We start from the raw sequence: 24,769 nt of genomic DNA on the forward strand, positions 1-24,769 counted from the left end.
ATCCCTACTCCATTCAAAGGCTAATCACACACCCGAAAAGTGATCCCTAGAGCATCAGCGGCAGCACAAATAATAAATAATATTTTCAGCTGCATTGTGGCCTAAAGGGAATACAAAACTTGGGTACAATGTGCCCCACTGCCACAGTATGTACTCCTATATATTGTGTATTGTGAGTGCATTTTGTAAATAATTTAAAGTTTTCTGAAAGGGAAGAGGCATCCATCCATTCGATCCAGAGAATGATCCGCTTTTGTGGGCATTGCATTTTGGTAGCAAATTTGTTGTTGCTTTTTGGTTTTTGTTGCGGCGATAGTCACTCTCTTTCTCTGTATCATTTGCAAAAGTTTTGTTGGGGGTTTTTCAACTTTTCGGCCAGTAGAAGTTTTCTTTTCAGTAAAGAAAAGTCCAGAGAAAATTGTTCAAATTTTGTTTAAAATAAAATATATTGGAGAAAGTCAATTTTAATCTATATTTTAGGATATTAAAAATGGATGGTGAAGCATTGAGGCGGTTTGTTGATTGGGATTAATGAATGTTTCCAAAGGGGAATGAAGGAGTTTATTGAATGAAAGAAAATTTTGGAGTCCTTCGAAGATTCGTTAAGTGGGAAGAAACAATTAAGGAATTCCCTACGTGGCTAATTTATTGAAAATATTGAAATTTTATCGGACTTTTATTGCATTCTAAACTAAAAATCTGTTTGAAAAAATCATCAAAAATTCCAACACCTAAAAATAATCCATTTGTTAATTTCCACCCACGACAGGCATTAATTTAAACCAAGTTAAGAAAAAAGGTGCCCAAGGAATGTATATTTTTGCCACCTACTCGAATTGTTGCTTTTGCTCATTAGAAATGAAGATGGAAAAAAATTCCCCGGAAAGATTCTCCCCCAAGAAGATGATTTGCCAGGCATTTGGTTTGGTTTGGTTTGGGAGAGGTTTGCTAGATTTGCGAAGCACTTGAAAGCATTTTACGCTTACGTTAACAGTTTTTATAGCCCCAGACACAGACACAGACGCAGACACAGGCAGACAGGAGGCAGGAGTGTGGCAAAGAGCAATAAGCATATTGGTTTTTGTGGCTGTAATGAGCTCTGAGAACCGTCTTCACCTACTCCTCCTGCTATGCCTTCACTGCAAATGAAATTTCTCTCAGTAAATATTCTTTTGCTCGCATTTGTAAAGTTTTATGTTTGCTTAAACAATTTAATGGCATGGCATGGCAATGGGAAGAACAGGCAGACAGGACATTCAGACATTCAGACACTTTCCATGACGACCCATAAAAAGCGTATCATTAAGGCCATAAAACCGGGATTTCTGTTTATTTGCTGGATTGCTTGCTTGTTGCTGGAAAAAACACAGGCGATAGAGACAGAGAGATATTTGTATGTACATACATATAAAATTTAAATAAATTTAATTATGTTTGTGCTATCTCTCGCGGTTTTAGGTGTAGGTTTTAGCTTGTTTTTTTTTTCTTTGCTTGTTAGCAAGATTAAAGGAATAGCAAATGAAATTTGTAGATGCCATAGATATATATCCCAAGGGGCTTTGCATTGCAGCCAAGTTTTTCTTGCTGATTTTTCATTTCACACTTGTGTGGAAAAGCCAGGGAAAACGCAATGCAGTCGACAGACGAGCAAACAATTTCGTTGTTGATATGTGCAAATTGATTTCAACGTTTAAAATTTTCCACAGTTATAGATACATAGACACACACACGCACGCACGCACACACACTCAAACTAAGCTATCGCACAGATACAGATACAGCTACAGAAATAGATACAGATACAGGCGCATTCAAGCAATTTATATGGAAATTAATACTAACATTTTTACTATAACCCCAACAAAAAATGCAGAAAAAAGCCACAGAAATAAAATAGAAAATTCGAATCGATTTTGTGTAAAAAATTCGATTTTATCATTTCTTTTTTTTGTGTAATCAGTGGCGTTGGGGAATAGACAAGCAAAAAGGAGTAAAAGAGACAATTTGTGATGTGAAAATTAAGATATAAAAAGTAATGTTTGTGTAGAATTAAGAAAAATATACAAAAATGATTGTATCTATCGAATATTTGTATTGAAAATAGCTTTGGATGCTATGTGGAGTGCAACGTGAAGGGAAATGTGACTATATGAAGTTTATCTTATTTAAATATAATCTGTACATCAGCAATACAAGGACTTATCTTAAGATTAAATTAGATTACTCATAATAATACAATATTAATATTAATTAAAATTATTAATATTAAATTAAATAACTCATAATAATACAATATTAATACCTATTAAACATACTTAAATTTACTCTTATTTGCATCATCAATTTATGTAGCTCAAGCATTTTAGTTTTCGAAAGCAAATTTGTAAGTGCACCCCAAAAGCTAATCCGCAATTCCAAAAAATGAATATTTCTAAAAACATTCCACACGCTCCCCACAGAGCCATAGAGCAAACATCTCAATTAAGGGGAGAAAATACTTATATGTATGCATGGATGATATATTTTCACTCCCCCTACTCTGTGCCAGTAGCCCTGACTGTTTTTTTTTTTTGCTCTTCTTTTCTGTTCCGTACATTGCTGAATTATAACCATAACTTTTGGCCCTGTTTCCAATATGCCAAAATGCTCATAAAAATTGACCCCGTGTGGCATTCAACAAACGAGCGAGTGAGAAAAGGGATCTCTATATATTCGTTATTCGTATTCGTATTCGCATTCCTTTTCGTATGTATAAAATCAGCATATGCTGCTAGCTGTGGGGTATAGGGAATCGTAAAGTATGCAGCTGCTTTTTATGACCCAAGACCTAGTTATGGGGGCGAACGAGAACGAGAAACTTGAAAGTTAGGCCTCCTACGTTATCCGTGAAATTTATGCCCCAAAGCTACTTGTACAATTTTCGCCCCTAAATTTTCCTTCGGCCCTCATGTGTACGACTTTTTAATAAGTGCAAAGTGCGAGGGTAGAAATTTAATGGGCAATGAAAGGGTTTTAGAAACGGTTTTTTCCTTTATGAAGGGGAAGCTCTTGTAATGGAAATGCTTAAGCTGCAAATAGTCATAAGAGCTGAACGGAGGGCAGGAAGAGGAAAATGAAGAGGATGAGCTTCTGCTAAGCTGCTTTGCCTGTCGTGTTGGCGACAAATCACTCGTCCTCCAGGAAGATGAGTCCTGATGTGGAGTGGAGGAGTCAGTCGTCTCCTTGGGGGCTATGCCCACCGACTGACAGCTGCAATTCACCTGTCAGCAACAGAACCTGCAGCAGCAGCAGCAGCAGCAGCAGCACCAGCACCAGCACCAGCATCAGGAGTAGAGCAACCAACGTTCCCACTGAATTGCATTGAAATACGATGCTAAATTTAACGATTCATTGCATTTCCTACTACCCAGGACTTCCGTTTCTACTCTCCTGTGGAAATTGCAACTCTGTGTGTATGGCATTACCCTCCATTCCATGCCGCTGCCCATGCCCCATGCCCATGCCCCATGCCCATTCCCATGCTCATGCTTGGCCCCTGCCTCGTGTTGTATTTTTAATGCGGCAACTTTTCCAAAAGCATTGCTAAATCTGCTGAGTCTAAGAAACAGCAGTATCCTTTCTGCTACATCCTCCAGGCACCTACTCCTGCTGGCAGCTCCTTTGGGCAGCTGCAAATAAAATACTTATAAAAGCGCAGCATAGTTTTACACTGGAGGATTTTAATAGCCAAACGTTCCGTTCGTTCGTTCGCTCTTTCGTTCGTTCGGACCCGCTTTTCCCTGTTGCGTATGCAACTAAATTTTAATGTTACTTCAAAGAGTAATAAAAAATAAACTTTATGCCAGAAAAAAAAACACCAAGAACCAAGAGAAATTGAGCGCCTGCGATTATGGGCCAAGAACTTCTTTGGGCAAGAACTATGCACCGGCAAACAATTTTTAATTAAATTGAAAGAATAAAATGTCAGGGCCTCCCTGAAAACAATTCATCACGAAATCGATCCCAGCTAAACTTTTGGGTTTCAAGTTTTCGAGCAAAAGCAGGCCTAAATGCCGCACGGATGTTGAGGTCAGTGAGGCATATAAATGATGCGGGCCCAAAAATGTCGACTTGGATGTCATTAATCAAAATTAAAAGCGTGCTGCAGCAGCAGAAAGCCGTATATAGGTATGGAAACAGTACAGTAAATATTTGAATGGGAATGGTATCCCTTTTTTGGGGGCCCAAAGACAGCTAACAACTCTCAATCAGCTGTCAACTGTCAGTACGGCAGGAAAACCAAATGTCAATGTCCACAAAACCGAAAGAAATTTAGCAATTCAATTAGGAATCGAACAGAGATTTGAAGTAGAAAATAGAACTATGGAATGATAGTTTGAGTTGAAAAAGAAGAAACCCTGTCATGGTCTCTAATTGCTGCTCAATTTGATGTTTTTTCGGTTCAATTTTTCAGTCAGTAAGTCTGTGCCGCCAACAGCAAGTCTTTAACAATATTTTCACTCAACAAAATCTAAACAAAAATCAAGAAAAAATATTATTTCCACCCGAAATGGTTGATATTCTAGCAAATTTAATTTGATTTCGACCAGTGCTTGGAAAAGAGAGCTCTTTAAGGGAAAGAAACCACTGTGAGAAACCTTAATTGCTTCACAATTGATGTGTGATTGTCTGGACAGAATTTCTGTATATTTTCTGCTTAAATTCGCCCACATTTTGACCCACTTAATTCCACATTTCAATATCCATTAAGAGGCTTAACAAACTTTCGCCTGCAACTTTTTCCCAAACCATAACTCCTGACCACATCTACTACTACTGGTGGTGTCCTGTTGCCCCCTGTTTGCTGTGCCAAAAAATGACTTGGCAAACTCTGCATTAAAAGCAGGCAAAAACCAAGTGGAAAACCCATTTTTGACCAAATACGTACAAATTTTCCATGACATGTTAATATAATTAGTTTTTGCTTCTAGCCCTAATGTAAAGTTGTGGCCAAAAAATTGTCAACACGTGCAAAGAGAGGGTCGAAAGGGAGGCAGGACAGAGACAGTGTTTGCCTTAAGGCCTGTGCCTGGAAAGTTAACTTGTTTTTGGATGTGGAAAACTATTCTGAATTTTGGAAGAGCCGCATACGCATAAGCGCACGCCCACGCCCACTCCATTAAATGGGGATTTGTTGTGTTGCCATCCCCCCGCCTCTGCCTAAACAAAAATCTATCTATATTCTTGAACAATCTCTGTTTTTTTTTAAAAAGAGATAGATACCAAAACGAAGACGAAGACATTCGGCCACATGGCAACACTCATTATTTCTAGGCGGGATTACCTCGTAAGCCGGGCCCCAGCTTAAAATGCCGCAAACTTTATGAGACGCAAGACACACGTGTGGTCGGGTCTGGTCGAATGGATGGTGTCTGGCCCTCCTACCACCAGGGAGGTTTTCTGCGGTATCCTCTGTGAGTAGGCCTTAGCAATTTATGATTGGACAAAAGCAACATCAAGAACAAGGCCAAGAACATCGCACCAGCAACACCAACACAAACAACAGCAGCAAAGATGATGACAAGAAAATGGAATGGTAAGGGAATGCCTTTGCACACAACCTGGCAATTTCATAAACTGTTCCAGGCACTTGCCAAATTGCCAGGAGAGAAAAACCAAAGGAACCCAAAGCCTAAATAGATCCCCTGAATTGAACGATGCTTTCTTGAGTTTGCAAAAAAAAATTTCAGGTATATTCATTTTTGTATAGGGAATGTTTTACAATTTAATGGGTGCATAATTTATGAATTTAAAGATCTGCTTAAAATTGAATATAGTAAAATAAAATAAAATATTTTCTTCAACAGAAAAATCTCAAGCAATCCTTAACCTCTGTTTACCAATAAGATCTCAAAACTTTGAAACATTTTTAATGTTCTGCCTACACCTTTTTCCGTAGTGTATTCCAAGCATCTACCTTTCAGCAAATACAAAATTGTCGTCTCTCCGTCGCTTGGCTTTCATTTCACGCACGTAGACGCCCCAGTAAGCATGCTTTGATATTTTATTGAGCTTGTCATAATATTTATGAAATGTATTAGATGCATATAGATACATACATACATACATATAGCTACCACCACCATGAAAGCAATCACCAAAAACTGAACTAAAGCTCAAGTGTCAACCAAATGTCCCCTCACTCTCTGTCTGTCTCTGTAGGTGAGATTCAGACCTCTGGACAATGCAAAAAGTTTGCCGAGAGGCAGGGCTGGACAAAGTTTTATTATTATTAGCATGGCTTTTGGCTTTCATTAGTTTCAACTTTTGACAGAAATTATATTGAGTATATACATATGTATACATACAGACAGCCGCCAGAGAGAGAGAGAGACAGAGAGAGAGAGGAGAGACTGAGACGCTCACACATGTATTTCGTATATATTGATGATGATCATGATGGACGAAAAAGTTTTACTGGCCGCCACAAAAGTTTCTTTTTCATTTTTGGTGTTTTGTTTAATCTGTGTTATTTATAAGCTGCCAAAAAAGGCCTCTGGCAGATGGTCAAACGAGAGGAAAAACTTGTCTAGCACTTGATGCTGCTACTGGTGCTGGTTCAACACACGCATTAAGTCGGCGCCGCCGAAAAGTAGGCAACATAAAATCCTCACCAACAGAATCGCAACAACAAATGTATGCTGACGGGTAAAGCCGAAGAGGTTGATACCCTTGTCAATTGATTGTTCTTGGAAGAACTACATTTTTCAGACTGACAGATGGCTGAATCTTTTGCCGTTTGCTGCTAAAAGTCGTACATTCTTGTGCATTTGCAAATACTTGGTCAGGACAATAATACCCGCTTCAAGGGTACAATACCGCCACCACCAACACCCAACAATGGCTGGCAGCTAAATGTGCACAAAAGTAAACAGCAACACTTAAGTCGTCTCCCAAGCAAAACAATGCAAAGTAAGCCCAAGTTGGTATCCGTGCCAGGACTTCTTGCCTTCAGGACAGGAGGGTGCGGAGCCAGGGCGAGAGAAAAGGCGATGCCTTTAAGTGCTCTTCTACACGTGGTGGTCGGTGGTCCTGGGGAGGCGAGCGCCAATCTGAAGTCTGAAGTTTCCGAGATTTGCTCGGGCATTTTAAATGCCGTGCAAAATCCGCATTGTCATACCTTGATAAATAGCTGAAATTACTCTCGCCCAAGACACTGGGCGGGAAAGTTGTGCGCAAAGACACGAAGGACTAAGACCGTGTCAAGTTGAAGAACTAAAATGAATTTCATGTATCTCAATATAATACTCTCACGTTCTGTTCTGCTGTTGATGCTGCCTGCAAGGGAACCTGAGGCTAAGATGAGGCTTGTGAAATTCCTGAAAACTTACACCAACATCAACTCTGGGGGGTGGGAAACTCTTGAAAGTGTACACCAAATACTTAATGAGTTTCTTTGACAAGTTCCTACTTAAAGATGAGTAAAATCTTCACTTTTCATTTGTCTAGTGCACATTTTTCTATACCAATAGAGTTTTCTCTTTTCCACACCGAAAGTATCTTCTTTTTTTATGCAACAAAAAGTTCAAATGTCTAACAAATATATTCAACGTTCCAACAATCATTCTTCAACTTAAGTCTGAGCCCTCTTTCAATCCTCCATTTATATACCTAATACCATACCATAGAAAACTTTTCTATCTTCATCTCACCTTAACCTTTACCTTTTGCGTTGAGAATTAATATGTAACCTTTTCATCCTTCAGCTTCCCCCTCACTCAATGCTTGTCGAAAACTAGCAGACAGACTGAGAGACAATCACGTCGGGTGCCCTGCCCCTGCCCCTACCCGGCTCTTTGCTACTTCGTGGAACTGGCTTCCTTTACGTACAAAATCCAACAAAGCATAAATGTTTTGTCGCTAAGCCTACAGTCATATAGCCGTAAAGTATGCAATGCCTTCTTTGGCCTTTTGTCTCTAGCAAACGCAACCCCGAACGCACCCACCCAGCCGTCCCCCAGCCAATCCCCCGTATCCGTGTGCCTCCTCCGACTAGTCTTTGTTTTATTGTTTCTCAAATCGCTGCCTGTCGCTGACTTCTTTTCTTGCTCCCTTCGTCTGGAGCTCCTTTCTGTTGCCTTTTGTTTATTATTATGCAGCAAATGTCGCGACGCGTCGAGATTATGTAGTGAGTTTTCTTTCAGGACAGACTGGGGAGTCCGTGGCATTATAGGCATTTCTCTTACAGAACTTTGTCACGTGGCCCTAAACGCATTATTTAAAAACAAGAGTGCTGCCAAGAGAAAGAAAACTAAAGAAGTTTGAATGCTCTAGGAAAATAAATGCGCGAAGAGATCTATGTGATTTCTATGTTATATTTCTTTTGGAAAGTAGTTTGAACGGAAACAGTTGCTATACATATCACAAAAATATTCTTTAGAATAAACATTTAAACCTAAAAATATTACATTAGACCTAAGACTCCCTTCAAAATGTGGGCAAAAACTAAGAAAAGACTCAAAGTGTGACTTGCTTAGTTTTAAAAATTTTATAATTCATTATCTACTGAATAAAATAAAATATATAAAAGAAACCAATTTTCTTTTATTCTCCACCCCTCAAAATTCACCACCAAATCTAAAAACTCAATTTTTAAAAGAGTATCTTCACCAAAAAGTGCAAAAGAATGGAAAAAACTGACTATGAAAATATGTACATTTACAGGTTTTGATAAATGTTCTTTAGTACGAGGGTTTATGTAAATTTGTGGTAGCGAAAAACCTGCACCGCAGGTTGTCCAGAAGCCCAGAAAAGTTAGAGACTGGTGAGAACTCTGGAGAGAACCAGAAACCTGAAAACAGGCAGGATTCCATGCAGTGCTTAAGTGAAAGTTTCATCAATTCCGAGAGAGGCCCAAAACGAAAGCCCAACTGTTGCAATGACAGGCAATTATGAGGAGGGCGGGAGTACATAAAAGAACCAACAACAAAAAAGAAAAAAACATATAAGGGAAATAAACATTAATGTATGTAATGCTCCGAGTCGGAGACGATTAAGACGATAATAACAAGCGACAAGTTTATTGCCCGCACACACAAACACACACATCAGGGATACATCAGGATGGAGGGATGGGCATATTGGGGCAGCCACAAAAACTCTTTCTGACATGGACGGGGCAACGCAAGCCTAAGCTTTCTGTGGCCTGAAACCTAATGCGGCAACAACATATCTCCCTCACCCACCCAGCTACATTATTGCCATGTGGGACAGAAGACATGCTCGGGCCTTAAAAGCCCAGTCGTCGTCGTCGTCGTCCACTAATGCCAACAGCTGGCGACATAAATATCACAAAAGTGCGGGGTGCCTGGGAGTTACAGCCTTTGTCTTTGCGCCAAGTCCAAGCCAGAGACCAGACCATACCAGACCAGACCACACCAGCACCAAACACCAGCACCAGAGGCAGTGGTGGATTCGCCCCCGTAAACCACTAAGTAAGATAAGTGAGGTCAAGCAAAAGGGGTCATGTGCGCGCATTGTCGCAGAGAGTTGCACATGCCTCCGACCTACACCCCCACTCTGCTTATCTGGCCACCAGGGAGAAACTCCAGAGGTAAACCTGGCAACACACTATGTTGGTATGACAAAAAGCTAAAAGAAAGCAAGTGAAAGCGCAACCCCCAGGTACGGGGAAAAACTTTAAGCAAGATAACAAAAACTAAAGTAAACAAATCAATAAACTGGAAGGTTAGTCAACATTTTAGCTAGGGACAAAAATGGCACTTAGTTGTCTCGAAAACAGAAAACCATCAATCGCGTTTTCATCAACACAATCTAAAGAACAGCAAAACATACAAGTATTTATTTTATGCACGTATAAAAATATAATACTGAATATATATCCATAGCCATAACTAGTCTTTAACTCTTCCTAATTCCAGTTGAATCCTTAGTAAATGATTCCCAAAGAAACTGTTTTTATGGTAGATTTTCTGTACAAATTTAAATCATATATAAACCAAAAAAGTAAGCCAAATATCGATAGATAGTACTGGGGCAGAGGTGTATAGAAATTTATGGAAAACTGCAATCATAAATAAAGTTTTCTTTTTGGATATTCTATTACCCCCATGCAGCCCCACGATTATCATCCTAAAATGCACAACTCATTTAGGCAATTCCCTTAACCACTGCCCCTTAACAATCACATTTTGATGTAAGCCATCAATTTATATGATTACAAAATGCCTTCAGAATGCCTTTCATGGACAGGTAATAGTATCTCTTCTTTTTCCTGTATCATACGAGTACCATCTCTACTCTATATGTACGTAGCTCAGGGGATGATAAGGCTGCTTTTGCTGTGGTAATTACTTTCACATTTTTGATATGCTGACTCATGTAAAATAATTTCCCTTATTGGCCAGAAAAATGCCTACAACTTAACTTTTTGACAAAATGCCTAGAACTCCTCTGCCTTGGTCGTCCAGGTCCTGCGCCTGGTCCTGGTGCTGAGAATATTTTCTGGTTTTTGTATCTGGTGTAGCTGGTTTCCCCATCCCTTGGAATGACTTTCATGCTTCATTTTTCATTATCTATCTGCCTAGAGCAAATCTGGGGATCAAGGCTTTGGTTTTGGCTTGGGTTTGGGTTGCTTTCGGTTTTAATTAATGAAGCTGCAATATGACAACAAAGCCTAACTAATTAATTTGTTGCCACAGACGGTTGGGAGCCAACAAAAAAAAATGTATACGGTACAAAATACCTAGATACACGCGTTAAGTCGACTTGGAATTTACAAAAACAGGTAAATCCACGCTTTTGTTTCATAAAAACTCAATAATAATAATTCTAATTAGCAGAAAAATGTCAAAAATACGCAAAAAATACCAAGAAGCTCTGGAAAAATAATTAGCAAACAGATTTTGGCATTAAATAAAGAATAATAGTAAAAGAAAATTGATATTCGAGTTAAAAAATCCTAATAAACTCTGAACTCAATTTTTAAAACTTTAAATGGTTAGAAAAATACCCAAATTTCAGTACCCTAATACATTTCTATTGCAAAAATTCTCTTCCACAGAAGCCACATGATGTATTATTTCGCATTCAATGTCAAGTTGTGGTATAAACGACCCAAAAATTGCTCAAAAATGCAAGAACATCAAACAAAAGCAACACATACGAAACAAAAGACAAACTGCCCCATAAATTTGAGAAAATTTTACTTTTTCATCTGCACTTCCTAGAAAAAACATACATAGAAACAGGAGACTGAGATACAGATGAAAAAGGGGGAGCGGAAGAGGGAGACGACTCTGCTGCAAAGTCAAGATGCGTTTGCTAATGTTGTGAAAGAATCCAGAGAGCAAACAGAGTAAAAGGATGCCAACCAAAAAAAAAATATGCAAATCAACTTACGCCAACAACATCCACAATAATATAATATGTCTGTGTGTGTGTGTGTGGGGGGGGGTTGTGATGTGTGTGTTGCTTCGATATGGATTGATGTAAAATTGATGTGAAGTCGAGAGAGGGTTATTGTCTGGCCCGCATAAACAGCAAGAGCAAAAGCAAAAAGAAAAGTTTAAGCAAAAGAAAGAAAAACCCAAACAGACAAAAAAAAACAAGAAATTTCAATAATGCCAAAGCATTTGTTTCCCAACTGGAAAGATGGCATGGATGATGGCATAAAGAACATAAAGCAGAAGCAGCAGCAGCAGCAGAGAAAGTCGGTGTAGAGAGCACTTCAGGCAATTTATGGCATATGTTACCGCCGTCACACACACACACACACACACACACAGCCACAGTCACCCACATAAATATGTGTACACCCGCATACGAGTATGAGTATGTAAATGCAGAAATAATACATATGCGTATGGCATAAAAATTGATATGCCAACATTTCTTTCATGTGTGAGTAATTCACAAGTAAAATTTTGAAAAGTTTCTAAATAAAATATAAAATAAATTTCTAAAGTTCAAAGCACAAAACAAAAGGCACAAGAACTTGGCTAAATGACTTATTGTTTACCCTGGAAAATTATGCGGGGTGTACTCCGATGAGTAAAAATATTTTATAGTTAAAAATAAGTTATGGTGGAATGAAAGATATTGCTGCAGGAAGGATGAATATTTTCTTAATGTTTAACTACATTTTGATAATAAATTTGATATAAAACGAACTCATTCCCGCCGAATGAGATATTCCCACATAAAAAAAGTTCTGTTAAGTCTAAAAGATTTTTATGCTCAAGCATCCGAAAGGAATCCCAATAATAAATGTACTTTGAAATTTAATAAAAGATTGATATACCAAATCCCACACACCAATATTTATTGAATGGAATTCTCTCTGCCTTTCCGCTCCATTCCCGTAATGCCTTACGCATTTTAAATTAATAACTTCCCCATCCACAGCAAAGTAAACAGGGTATACAATGCCTCATCGTCGCACTGCCTGCCTGCCTGCCTCCTGTGCCTGGGCTTGAGCCTGAGCCTGAGCCGGCTTTTTCTGAGCAAACTATGTGCTGAAATAATGTCGCACAATAAATTGAACTTTTCATAAATTTTGCAGCACAAATTGGCACAGAGGAATGGGGAGCCGGGCTCCACTTCAAGACTGGAGTCACCCACCACACTCCTCATGCCAGTCCAGGCCAGTCCGGGTGCCTGACATTGTCAACGTCTTGGATGGCCAACTCCTACGCCGCCTGCCGCCTGCCTCCTTGCTGAACTGAATTTATGGTTGGCAGCTTTTAGGCTTTGTTTTGCTGCTTATTATTGTTATTGGCACCAACAGTGACATATTAGAGAGAGACTCTCTCCTCCGCCTCCTGTCTCCTGTCCGAGCTCATTTGTTGGGGGCCTGGCTGATCGCTTTTGGCCATGGGTCCTGCAAGCTCTCTCAAAGGTCTCCGTTGCTCCGTTGCGTATTCGGGATTATTAATATCAGAGGAACAACGAAGAAAAAAATCACCAACGGAAAGAAAGATTAACCACTGAAAACGAAGCTATTGATACCCTTAAAAAATTAAGGCTTCAATTTGCAAGTGAGATATTGAAGGTGGAATCCATAATACTAAGATAAAAAGAACTCACATATCTTTTTAACCAGAGCTTAAAACTGCGGCTCCGACTTGAGAGGAATCTATGGGAAAGTTTCAGACTATTAGCCCAATTTTCCATTTATTTCGATCCAAGAATACTCCCTTGGGGAGTATCCCTATAGGGAGACTTTTTCTCCTGCTCGGTCCATAAATCTTCCCAAAACGCATAATACCCTCCAGATAGGATATATGTATATATAAAAGGAAATATATATTTTCTACTGACCGGCTGCTACTGCCGCTGCTGTTTTCGATTATTGTCCTTGGCATCTCGTCCCTGTGTTTCTTATCCCGTAAATTGTTATTGACAACGGAAGCAGCAGCGCGGCACAAATTGGGCGTTGAATTTGCGGCTTGGTTCTCTGGTCCACCTCCTTTTTTTTTCTATATAGCTTTTGCCTGAGCTTTTCCTTTTGCTGCTGCTGCTGCTGCTGCTCGGTTATGGGGGAGGTCCATTTGTTGTGGTTATTATTATGGTTGATTTAGTGGCCACAAATTGAATGAATTGTCTTATTTAACCGAAATAAGCAATATTGTGTATAAGTTTCGTTCCTTCTTCGCCTTCTTGCTTCCTTTTTCGTTCTTCTCTCTTTTTTTTCTTCTTTAAATTCAATAATGCCTAAGTGCGTGCTCAAATCAGATTAAAACGAGGACGTGGATGAGAGAAGGCGAATGCCGAGAATCCAGAGCGAGAATCCACAACGGAAATGACAGACGCAGCATTCAATTGAATTAATTAATGCCAGTCTCCCAATGGCAAGCAAAGGAGAAGGAGAAGGAAATGAAGTTGGGGCTCTGACGAAATGTTGACAGCGCGACATGGTGCAGAAAATATTTAAATAAAGTTGTAATTAAATGCATAGCAAAATGCCGCATTCTACATATACATATATACACATGTATACGCGCACACACACACATATGAGGAAAAGTTGAGCAACAGTTGGAATAGGAACCAGAAACAGCACGCATATGAGAATGAGAATCACTCAAACGACGACAACATCTGAAGCTAAAGGATGATGTGTGTCGCGGGAATGGGTATGGGCGAGCAGGAGACAGCAGCAGGATACAGAAACGTACGAGTGTGTATGTGTGGACATACTCCACGCACAACTTTGACAATTAGAAAATTAAAATTACATGGCGAGAAAATGGCAAAAGATGACACAACTTTGTAGGGAATTTGTGGAGGGACTTTGTAGAGAATTTGTGGTGGAAATCTTTTATAAAGTTCGAAATAAATGGAAATCTAGGAAATCTTGAACAAAAAGGCATTTAACAAATATGAGAAATCTTTGTTAATAAAAGTAATAATAAAAGGTAATTGAATTAATTATAGCCTTCAGTTCTAACTGAAGTTTGTTGCCAAAAGTAGATTTCTGTTCTTTGATTTTATTGAAGAGTTAATCCATTTTATAAATGTACTCAATTTTTTAACTTTTATATGGGTAAATGGCATTTTAATACATTTACATTACGCTACAAATTTGTAAACAAAAATGTTCCAAATAAATAATTTATTTTATTCTCTGAAATTTCTTCAAGTGCATTGACAAAATTTTTCAAAAATATATAACGCTCAGAACACACACACAATGGCTGGCAATTTGTTGCGTTTTGCAGACGTTGGCAAGCTGTTGGCCATTTTAACCGCTGCCACCACTGCGCGTACCACCACCCTATGCTATCTCTTCATTTCCTGGAAGGGCTCCACGCCACTTCCCTGCCCTTCCCTGCCCTGCCCTGCCCTGCCCTGCCTTGCCGTGCCGACACCGCAGTCACCAAAACCTCGAAAACCAAACTGAGAGGAGAAGCTTCCAAATGGGTAGACCCAAGCGGAGTGCCAAATGGTGGAGAACGTACAGAGACACACAGAGACAGACTCTCGCTCGCTCTCTTCGAGGCACGCAGGCATATTAAAATATTTAATTACCATGTAAACTTACGACTTTTGTTGTTGGTATTGTTTTAATTGTGACAACAACTGTCATAATAATGAATATGATGATGTTTGCCATGTGGGAAAGGGACTGGGAGGGGGTGGGGGGGACAATCCACAACCGCCACAACCGCCAGACGAAATGCACAACGCACAAAAGTATGCTACATGAAATGGGAATTGCGTATACGAGCAAAATGGGAAAATGCGAGCGAAAAGGGGGGAACGCAAAGCTTTATTACATTTCGTGTGTGATTCATGGGCGCACACACACACGCACACACACATGTGTGATCAGTACTGTGTCTCAGTGTGTGAGTGAGAGTGAGCTTTGGCGGTTTTCTAAGAATTGTCTGCCACTTTTCAACACATTGAGTTCTTTGTGCGCTTCCTTCTAACGCTGTTGATGCCATGCCCATGCACATGCCTTTGCCTTCTTCTTCTCCCTCGCCCTTTTTGCCTTTCCTGCAGCATGTTATTTGAATTTTAATTGCAAACTTTTGTTGCATACTTTCTGGCGTGGATTTATTTTATGGTCTGTGCTGTGCTCGGTCGCTTCCTTTCCTTACCATTTGGCCCAGGGTTCGCTTCGTTTCGGTTCGGTTCGGTCTTCCTTCTTCTGCATCGCCTTACGCGGCTTTTTAATTAAAAATGCTTGGCGGTCTCTCTCTTTACCACCCATCTCCAGACCCACACCCACACCCAGCTATCTCTTTCGCTACGGCTATGGCTGGCGCTACATGGCTGCATTCTCATTGTGCTACCCATCACCAGGTGTTTCCTCCATCAAAAAATACAAAAAAAAAAGAAGGCAGGGACTTACATATACCGTATTTACTGGAGCGGGTACTGCTGCTGCTGCTTTGCAGGGGAATGTGCTCCAATAGATACTCATTCAAATTGTTTACGCTTTTTTTTTTGGACCATAAGAAGCTTTGGTTTTTTCTTTTGAATGGCGAAGGTGCCAGTACTGCAATGTTGTGGCATTGCAAAAAATATTTAAAGGTAAAAATGGATATATAAAAATCGATAATATTAAATACACTTTACGATACATTTTTTAAAGTACAATACGTTTCGGTAAAGCAGTTACGATTTATAATATAGCTCCAAACTCTAAACACATCTTTGCTGCTCCAGTATCCGAAAACCTACCAAAATTTTCCCCCACTGATTCCTGATTCCCAACACCTGCTTGGTGAGGCATAGCATACCCCTCCCCAATCACGCCCCAGAATTACCAGCTATTAGTGCCTGAATGTTGCCCCATTTTGTTTGCTCATTGGAACTAATTAGTTTGCTTTCGCCTGCTTATTGACTGTCCCTCATTCTGCTGCCATTCTGGGTAGGGGAGGGTCACCGAATAAGAGATTTTTCAATTGACATTGTCAATGGATATGGGGACGGGGGATGGGGATGGGTATGGGTATGGGACTTCCTCTCGCTATTTCTCTTTTGGTATTTTTACAGGATTTGCTATTTAGTATGCGGCACACAATACACATAAAACATTAATAAAGCTTGTTGTCCTTTTTGGATGGTTGCGTATTCGTGCGTCCCTTTACAGTGCGGGGAGGGTCTGCTGGTCTTCTCCCTGTCATTACCAGCACAGGCCCCAGTCTGCTCGTCCACTCGTCCCTGTAAGCATATGCTTAGCATAATTCCGAAGGATGTCTGCTTTCGTATGCAAGTGATGCCGGGGCGCTGATGATACTTGAAGGAACTGCCGTAGACAACTTTGATTTTGAGACGGTGGTGGAGGTGGAGGGGCAGGCGATGGGACGAGGAGTGAAGGGAAAGCCCGTTTAAAGCGCCTCGTCGTGGCTTAATTAAAAAAACCGAAAAACCCACCAAACAAAAGCGTTTAAAGTTCTCCCCCATCGCCACTCGGGCACTTTTCCTGGAAATTATTAACGGACAGTTCACTTCGCTCCCATGGCCATGGCCCATGCAACACAACATAATTCAGTCATATAAAATTTCTCTAGCGTAAAATTAGAAATGCTGTAAGGACCCCGCGACAGAACAGACGTTAGACGTAATTAAAATGGTAGGGAAAAAATCATAGCACACTTTTTGGCGCGCCCGCCATTGATATGCTGATGAGAGAGAGTGAGAGCCCGAGCCCGTGCCCGTGGCTGTGCCCGTGCCCGTGCCCACGCCCAAGTCCCCAGGATTCCGGCAACTGAAGGACCCGCTGATGCTTGACATTGAAGTGACTGCTTCAATAGTGCCAAAGTAGAATGGCATGAGGCCCCAGGATATTGTCGAGCTGTGTGCCTGCCTCTCGCTTGCCTGTTTACATAAAAATTTAAAGCCCAGAAACTCAGTGATTTTTATGCTTATCAACAGCTAAATTGAAAATAACACCCAACTCCGGAGCAGCTTACTCCTAACAGCGAAAGGAAATCGAATGTGTGTGTTTTGTGTTTGGGATTAAACATCCGAGCAGACACTGTACTGTGGGTAGTAGATGGTTGGGCAATGTTCAGGGACTTAAAGTGGAGATTTAAAATATTCTTAAGGATTCTCATGGAATGGAAAGTTTTTGCAACTAATTCTAACAGGGAATACGTGACAGAAAGACCAAAGCAAGACATATTCTTGGGTTTGGATTCATGTGTCAGCTGTTATGCAGCAGCGCTCATCGGTCGGTTAGCGTTTCTGTATTACATTCCCACGATTCGAAGTAGAACGGCTCTGAACGAATTTTAAAGAAAGAAATACTCTGACCCATTCTGACCCAATTTGAAAGAATTAATACCCGAAATATAATTTTTCTATGGATTCTCTTTATCATGCTTCTAGTTCGTTAGTTTCCAATCATTTCCAAATGAAAACTTACACTTATATATGATTTTGTTTTGCCCTTTTCCACATTATATTCCAAGACATCTTAGTTTTTGCTTTAATCCTACACCACTGTGCCACCTTTTTCCCCTCCAATTGACAGCAGAAAAATCAACACACACACGCGTGTGTGAATCAGAACCCCATGCATGTGTGCCCTTTTCTGTGTCTCTCCTCTCCATCTTGCTGGATGTGTGTGAGTTGATTTTCAATCGAAGCAGTCGACGGGCCGCTTTTCCGGACCAAAAAAAAAATAAGAAGGCGAAAGCGAAGGAGAAAAACTTATTTGCCAAGTTTTGCGGTTTTTGTGGTTGACATGTTGCCGTTTATGTGACCCAAAGAAAAGTGAGCAACAGAGGCAGGCAGGCAGGCAGCAGCAGCTGCTCGACAGGCCATCCGCTGATTATGATGAGACTGAGACAGCAGCGGGCCTTTTCATGGGTGGGAAATTCTCCCCTTTTTCTTGCCAACAAACAAATTTGTTGCCGAGCTGTCGAAACTTTTATTTAAAATGGGTTTACGGCACACGCCTTCAAAACAGCAGCAAGACAGGAGAGAAGGTGTATCCTTGTAACAGCTCAGGACAGGCAAAAGAGAAGGTGAATGCTTTTAAAGGCAGAAGAGACAGAGAGAGAGAGAGAGAGAGAGCAGTGTTCGATCGAATGAAAAGTGGAGTGAAAGAAAAATAATCGTATCCTTTGGCTAGATTTGCATTTCCTGTCAGGTAATTACCTGGTGATAGAGGCTCCATCATTGCTCCCTCACTCACACCTCTCTCTCTATCTCTCTTTGGCTATCCACTCGACAAAACGAGCCGCTGACTTGGGCCCGTCATCAATTCTAGCGCCGCTCTAATTAAAGATAGGCATCAAACATGCAAACGGGAAACCCAAACGGAACGGAACGAGTGGCCATACCCGTGCCCGTACCCGTACTCCCATGCAAACGACGGACAACGAACTTCGAAAGGGCTGAAAGGACTCCTCCTACACTATATATATATACACATATATATATATATATATATATATATATATGCAGGCCATATGCACATGTAAAGTTTTCTACTTTTCCCGATTGTCGAGTGGTTGTTGGTGTGTGCTTTGTAATTGATTTGCTGGCACTTTGTTTTGTTTGCCAAAGGTTCTGGTCGTGGCTGATCCCCTGGGCTGCCGGGGGGTATGGTGGAATTTTAATAAATATGAAAACATCAAATTATTTCAAATGCCTGAACTATCCACTCGTCTGCCTGTCTGTCTGTCTGTCTGACAAACGCCTGGAAAGCACGGAAAATATGTTTCGAGCGGTAGGGGGGAGGGGAGGGCCTTGCCGCCACCCACCTGACTTTTGCATAATTTCGCAATTTCTCCACAACAAATCGCAGTTGATTGTTTTTTGTGTTCTGCGTTCTCTCTGTGCTGTGGAGTACATACATAACTGCAGCCGGCAAAACTGCCTTAAAATATGCAACGAAACTTTGCTCAAAGCATAAAATAAACTCGGAGCAATTCCACTTTTGCATCGGAGGATGAGAACTGGGAAATGGGCACTGGGAATGGCAATGGCAATGCAGAACGGGAGGATGGGAAACCGGCCCTGGGTTCTGGGTACTGGGAATGCAAAATGGGTGGAGGATGGGACTGCAAAAACGGGGGAAAGGAGCAAATAGGAAATCACTGCTTGCGAAAAACACAGCGCAGAATATAAAGTTCACCAACACAACACATTCGCATTAAGCTGAAACGGAAATGCAAGGCATTCTTATGCATATCCTCTAAACAACTACCACTGCAGAGGAGACGAGCGGAGAGGGGATAACAGAGAGAGGCAGCCAGAGAGTCCGCATCGCGGGATCCCAGGAATATCCAGAAGCCAGAGTAGGAAGCCAGAAGCAAGGAACCAGCCAGGAACGAACCAGCAACCAACTCGTGGAGCCAACTCGTTTGGGGAATTGCTCCTGCTGCAAAAGGAATTTTTCATACGCAAATTAAATCTACTTCAAGTCTTCAGCTATGTGGCGCCACAGTCCATGGGCAGCACTACCAGGCAGGGGCGAAGAAAGAGTCGAGGAAAGTCAGCGAGATTTGCAAATATTCATTACATAATAAACTAAATAAAATGTGGGAATCCGACACTGAGAAAAAGAAGCAGTTTACGACTCCAGAGATGCCCTGCCTGTGCTGCCAGTGCTGCATGGCGACTCTAAGAGAAGGCTTATAATGAAATTAACTGAAGAATAGAGTAACAGAAAGGTATGCAACAGAGCTGCTGGGATTATGAGTTAGATAGGCACCGCTTAACCGCTTACCCTTGAACTCTCTTATTAAAAATGTAGATAATGCTGATGCACTCCCACCGGACCGAACTAAAGGCTCCAACAATAATAAATTAAATAAACTAAAACAATAAGAATGTATGAACTGTTTTATTGATTGATTGATGTATGGAACATTTTCAAGGGATAAATATTTAAAAAAATATCATAAAATATCTGAATCAGAACATTAGAATTAATTTTCTGGTTCATTATCGTTCAATTACTTTGAAAGGCACACGTGCCACTTTATGGGGTTTCGGAAATGCTTCCATCTGTCAATTCCATTCCTTTTCCACGACTCCCATGATACAAATGACTAAATTATCTCCCCCATTCCTCTAAGAAAAAAAAACCCACCTCTTCTCAATCACTCAATTTTCTCCACTGTTGTTACTTGGGTAAGAGAGGGTTCTCCCAAGCCGAATACATGCCATTTCCTTTCCCATATCCAAAAGCCAAAACCAAAAACCAAATCCATGCTAGGTATACGTATAAATCGTAATAAAAAGTGCGCTTGTTTCTGCTACCCTTAAACACAAGCAAATCAAATGCATCGTACATAAAATACCGAATAGCAATTCCTGGCATATCCAAATAGAAGGAATACCTTCATGACGGACATGCACACTGGAAAATGGACTGCCAGGAGTACGAGTATGTGTGTAGTATGTGTGGGGAAATCAATGACATGTAAAAACTCTAATTAAACGCACATTTCTGACGCGCTCTGTTCATTTTTCGGCGCGGTCCTTGGTCCTTGGTCCTTTCGTGCCGTGTGTGTTTGTGTGTGTGTGTAGGCCTATGACCGGGCCATAAACTGGGAGTTTGTTCCGCCCTCCGCCCCTCATAAACACTAGCCCACTTCCTTCCTTCCGGTTTATTCGGTTGTGAGCCAAACAACATGTGGTTTTTTGGGGCCAGAAATAATTGAAGGGTAGTGAACCTCTGGCCATATGATCTATGTATGACTGTGTTTAGATTAGTCCACATGGCAAGTCCATTAAAGGCAAGGGGATTATGGCCAAAATTGATGTGGAAAGTTCGGTTTTTGGTTCGTTGTTTTGCGGGGGCGAAAATGGGTTCAGGATCGGGTTATGGGTCTTCATTGTTGGAGGAGGTGTATAAGATTACATTTTGGGGCGAACTGAGGGGATTTGAATACCTAATTGGTATTGATTGAAATTATGGAATATTTCTATTCAGATTAAGCTACAAAAAGCAACACAATTTGCTTAACCCACTTCTCTATAAAATTCCTGATATTTAAGCATCATTCTACAAGTGTCACGTGTCATGCAGCAACACCCATCAGCCTGGTATACACGCGTCAAATGTCTTAATATTTCCAAAACCATATAATCTCCTTTTCTTATTACTTCATCCAACCGAAAGACACCTCAGAAATCCCCACCACCATCCTCCATCACATCCTCATTTGCATAGTGCCATGCTGTAATAAGTACCCTTTCTGGTTAGCACAAACCACTCTGTTAGTGCGACATGACTAACTAAGCTTCAACTAACAAACAAAGCAGTTAGCCCTGCCCCTGCCCCTGCCCCTGCCGTGACCCCAACCCCACGCCGTAACCGCGCACAGAAATGAAAAGGGAACGGGGCAACCAACAATACATAATTATATTGTATTTATATGGCGTATATATATATGGCGTATAATTTCAGTAGCTTATTTCCAACAATTTTTTTTACAGCTCTTTAACATGTAAATTCGATTTGAGTGGACACGGACACATACTCGCGCCACACACACACACACACACACACACACACCTTAATTAAATTTCTAATTATTGTAATTAACCACATTAATATGACCTCATGCGCACCCTAATTTGCCTGAAATCCAAGCGCGCCTTTTCCGTGGGTACTCTCCTCCAGACAAACACAGAAAAACAACAGAAAGTAAGGCACGATTTTTGGGATAACGAAGTGGAAGATACCCTTGAGAATTCGGCATTAGGATTAAACCGATGTGCGCTGCTGTGTGACGCGTGAGACGTGTAATACCTGTAATACCTGGGGAACCACAAAGGATCTTCTGGAAGAACCATCTTTTCGATGGCCACTGAATATTATTAAGCATACATTAAGCCCAACATCTGCTTTAAATCATTATACCCTCCATCAAAATTAAAGGGGCACACAAAAAGTCCGAGACACACGAGTCAGTCTTGCGGGATATAAAATTGTGTAGAAAATTGTCGGTAAACATTTTTACAGTTTATTTGCAGAGCGGAGAGCAGAGAGCGTGGAAACGCTACGCTACGCGACGCGACCCGTGGCCCCACCCAATCGGTTGTTTATTTGTGGGGTATGTGTGGGGATGTGTTCGCTGCGGTTTTGGACTTTTGTGTTGGGGGCAGCCTGCTCTTTTATTATACTACGAGGAGAGGAGTCGGAGAGCGAGGAGCAACAATGCTGCTCAACGGTTTGGCCTTAATGAGGTCATGTGTGGCGACCACGGCGAGGACGACTCGGACGACTAGAACGACTAGAAACCCCCGACGATGTTGGTGATTATGATGGCATGAAATTAACATTTAATTTGAGTTGAAGCGCCACCTAGCGCGAATGGCTTTTTGGCTAATTTATGCCTCGACCAACGACAACGCCACCGCAGCCGCCAGTGCCGCCGCCGTGGCCATCGTCGTCGTCTGAATGTGGCATCATTAGAGGGTGGCCCCAAAGTTTTGCGGTCGGTCGGACAATGGCATCTAATTTATGTTTGTCTTAGCAGATGCTGCGCCACCCACAAAACCCCAGCCCACATCCTTTGGTGGGCAACAAGTACCAGGGCAAAACCCCTTCGAACCAGTTGAAACTTTTTTCCACACAAAAGTTTTTGGCCTGTCTGCAAATGAAAGTTTTTCTGTTTTTTTTTTTGTTTGATTCCAAAGCATAGAAACTTTCCTTTTGGGGGCTTATCAATGCTTTCGTTTCGTTATTGAACAGGAACAGAATTTTATTGAAAAAAATACAAATAGACAGGAGGGAATGCCCATTCCCATCCCCTTCTCGACGCAGTGATCCATTTCCAAAATATTTTTTTTGCATTATTTATTAATGTGGCTTAAGCAGCGTCTAACATTTCAAAGCCTTCGTCAACGCCGCCGGCAGCTCAAAAAAAAAAAACAAGGAAACCGGAAACCCGCTAGCAGCAAAAAACAGGGAAAACAGGGGGAAAGTGTGTGCACATTAAATATTAATTTCCATTTCGTAACTGATAAGAGCCAAAGTTGGTTTTTGTGAAAGCCAAAAGGTCAGGGGTCTGATGGAGAGCCGCTTTCAATTAGCCGCGGTCTAGCACATCCCCTCCATAAATGGCCCACAAAAAGATAGCCGAACCCTTTGTGTGAGGTTAATGCCTGAGTGCAGGGGCTGACAAATACGCATATAAATCAACGCGTTGTTGTGGATAGTTGTGGAATATTATTTACGACAAGACATTCTAATGGGGAATGGAATATGTAGCCTAGCTATATTTCCAAGCAGAATTTTCAAACACTAAAGAAGTTTTCCCCTATTGGCTTATTCTGTTAGCATTCTTAAATATAACACCGCATTGGTGGAAAATTAATTTCCACACTGACATTGAATTCCACGAAATATTACATTACCTTTCTCTATTTATCTTTTCTATTTATTTTAATATAAAGAACAAGCAAACTGTGGCACAAACTTATGACCTGACCAGCACTTCATTTGGGGCATTAAAAAACAGCAGAAGTGAAACAGTTTCCTTGATTCGCCCAAATCCTATCAACGTTAAGAGGGTGACGATAATACAAATTCCATGAACAAAATGGAATGTCAACAGTAAATTTACCTTCAACTTTTTCCCTTTTTTTGTCGTCTGCTTGGCCTTTGATTTTGGGCTTTTCGAATGAGTCCAAAGTTCATTTTTCTTTTTGGGGTACAATTCTTGGGGGGCATTTCTTTTTCTTCTTAATGGGATTTACAGAAAAAAAAATAAAGAAAAAAAAACCAAATGTCTACACAGATGCTTTGTATCTGTCTGCAGCCCCTCTTATTTTTTCTGGGATGCTGGTGTGTGTGTGTGTGTGTGGAATGGCGCATAAATATGTTGGAGATGGACTTGAGAATTTATTTACATAAAAAGGATTTAACAAATAAGGCGACTGTGGGTAACGACAATATATACTCCACTCCAAGAGGTTGACTATGGTCTTGGGTGATTTGTTGTTTGGTTATTCTCTTCTCCTTTGTTATTATAAGCGGGTGACTGATCCTTTTTCCTCTTGCTCAATCCCAAAGGTTGCCCCGGCAACGCGTTGACGATGATAATGATGATGATGATGGGTTGGGGTTGAGGTTGGGGTTCGGGTTGGGGTTGGGGTGGGGTAGGGTATACTTTATGTAAAGGCAGTTTATTGGATTTATATGCTGTATGTGGTGCAGACAATAACCATTGATCAGAAATCGTAAAAATTTCATTTGTTGGCAGGAATGGCAGGAAAATACTTTGATTTCACAATTTTGCACGTTTTCTCCCCTTAACGGGAGAAAATCCAAGAAGTTCATTTAAAA

General features: G+C 40.8%; 1 protein-coding gene across 6 annotated transcripts in view; it reads right to left on the reverse strand.

Moving 5' to 3' along the window:
- LOC111077905 (tyrosine-protein phosphatase Lar) overlaps positions 1-24,769 on the reverse strand; it is a 146,383-nt gene that overhangs the window by 72,772 nt on the left and 48,842 nt on the right. The window lies entirely within an intron of this gene.

This window comes from Drosophila obscura, unplaced genomic scaffold (assembly GCF_018151105.1).
Source record: "Drosophila obscura isolate BZ-5 IFL unplaced genomic scaffold, ASM1815110v1 contig_179, whole genome shotgun sequence".
NCBI classification, from domain to species: Eukaryota; Metazoa; Arthropoda; class Insecta; order Diptera; family Drosophilidae; genus Drosophila; species Drosophila obscura.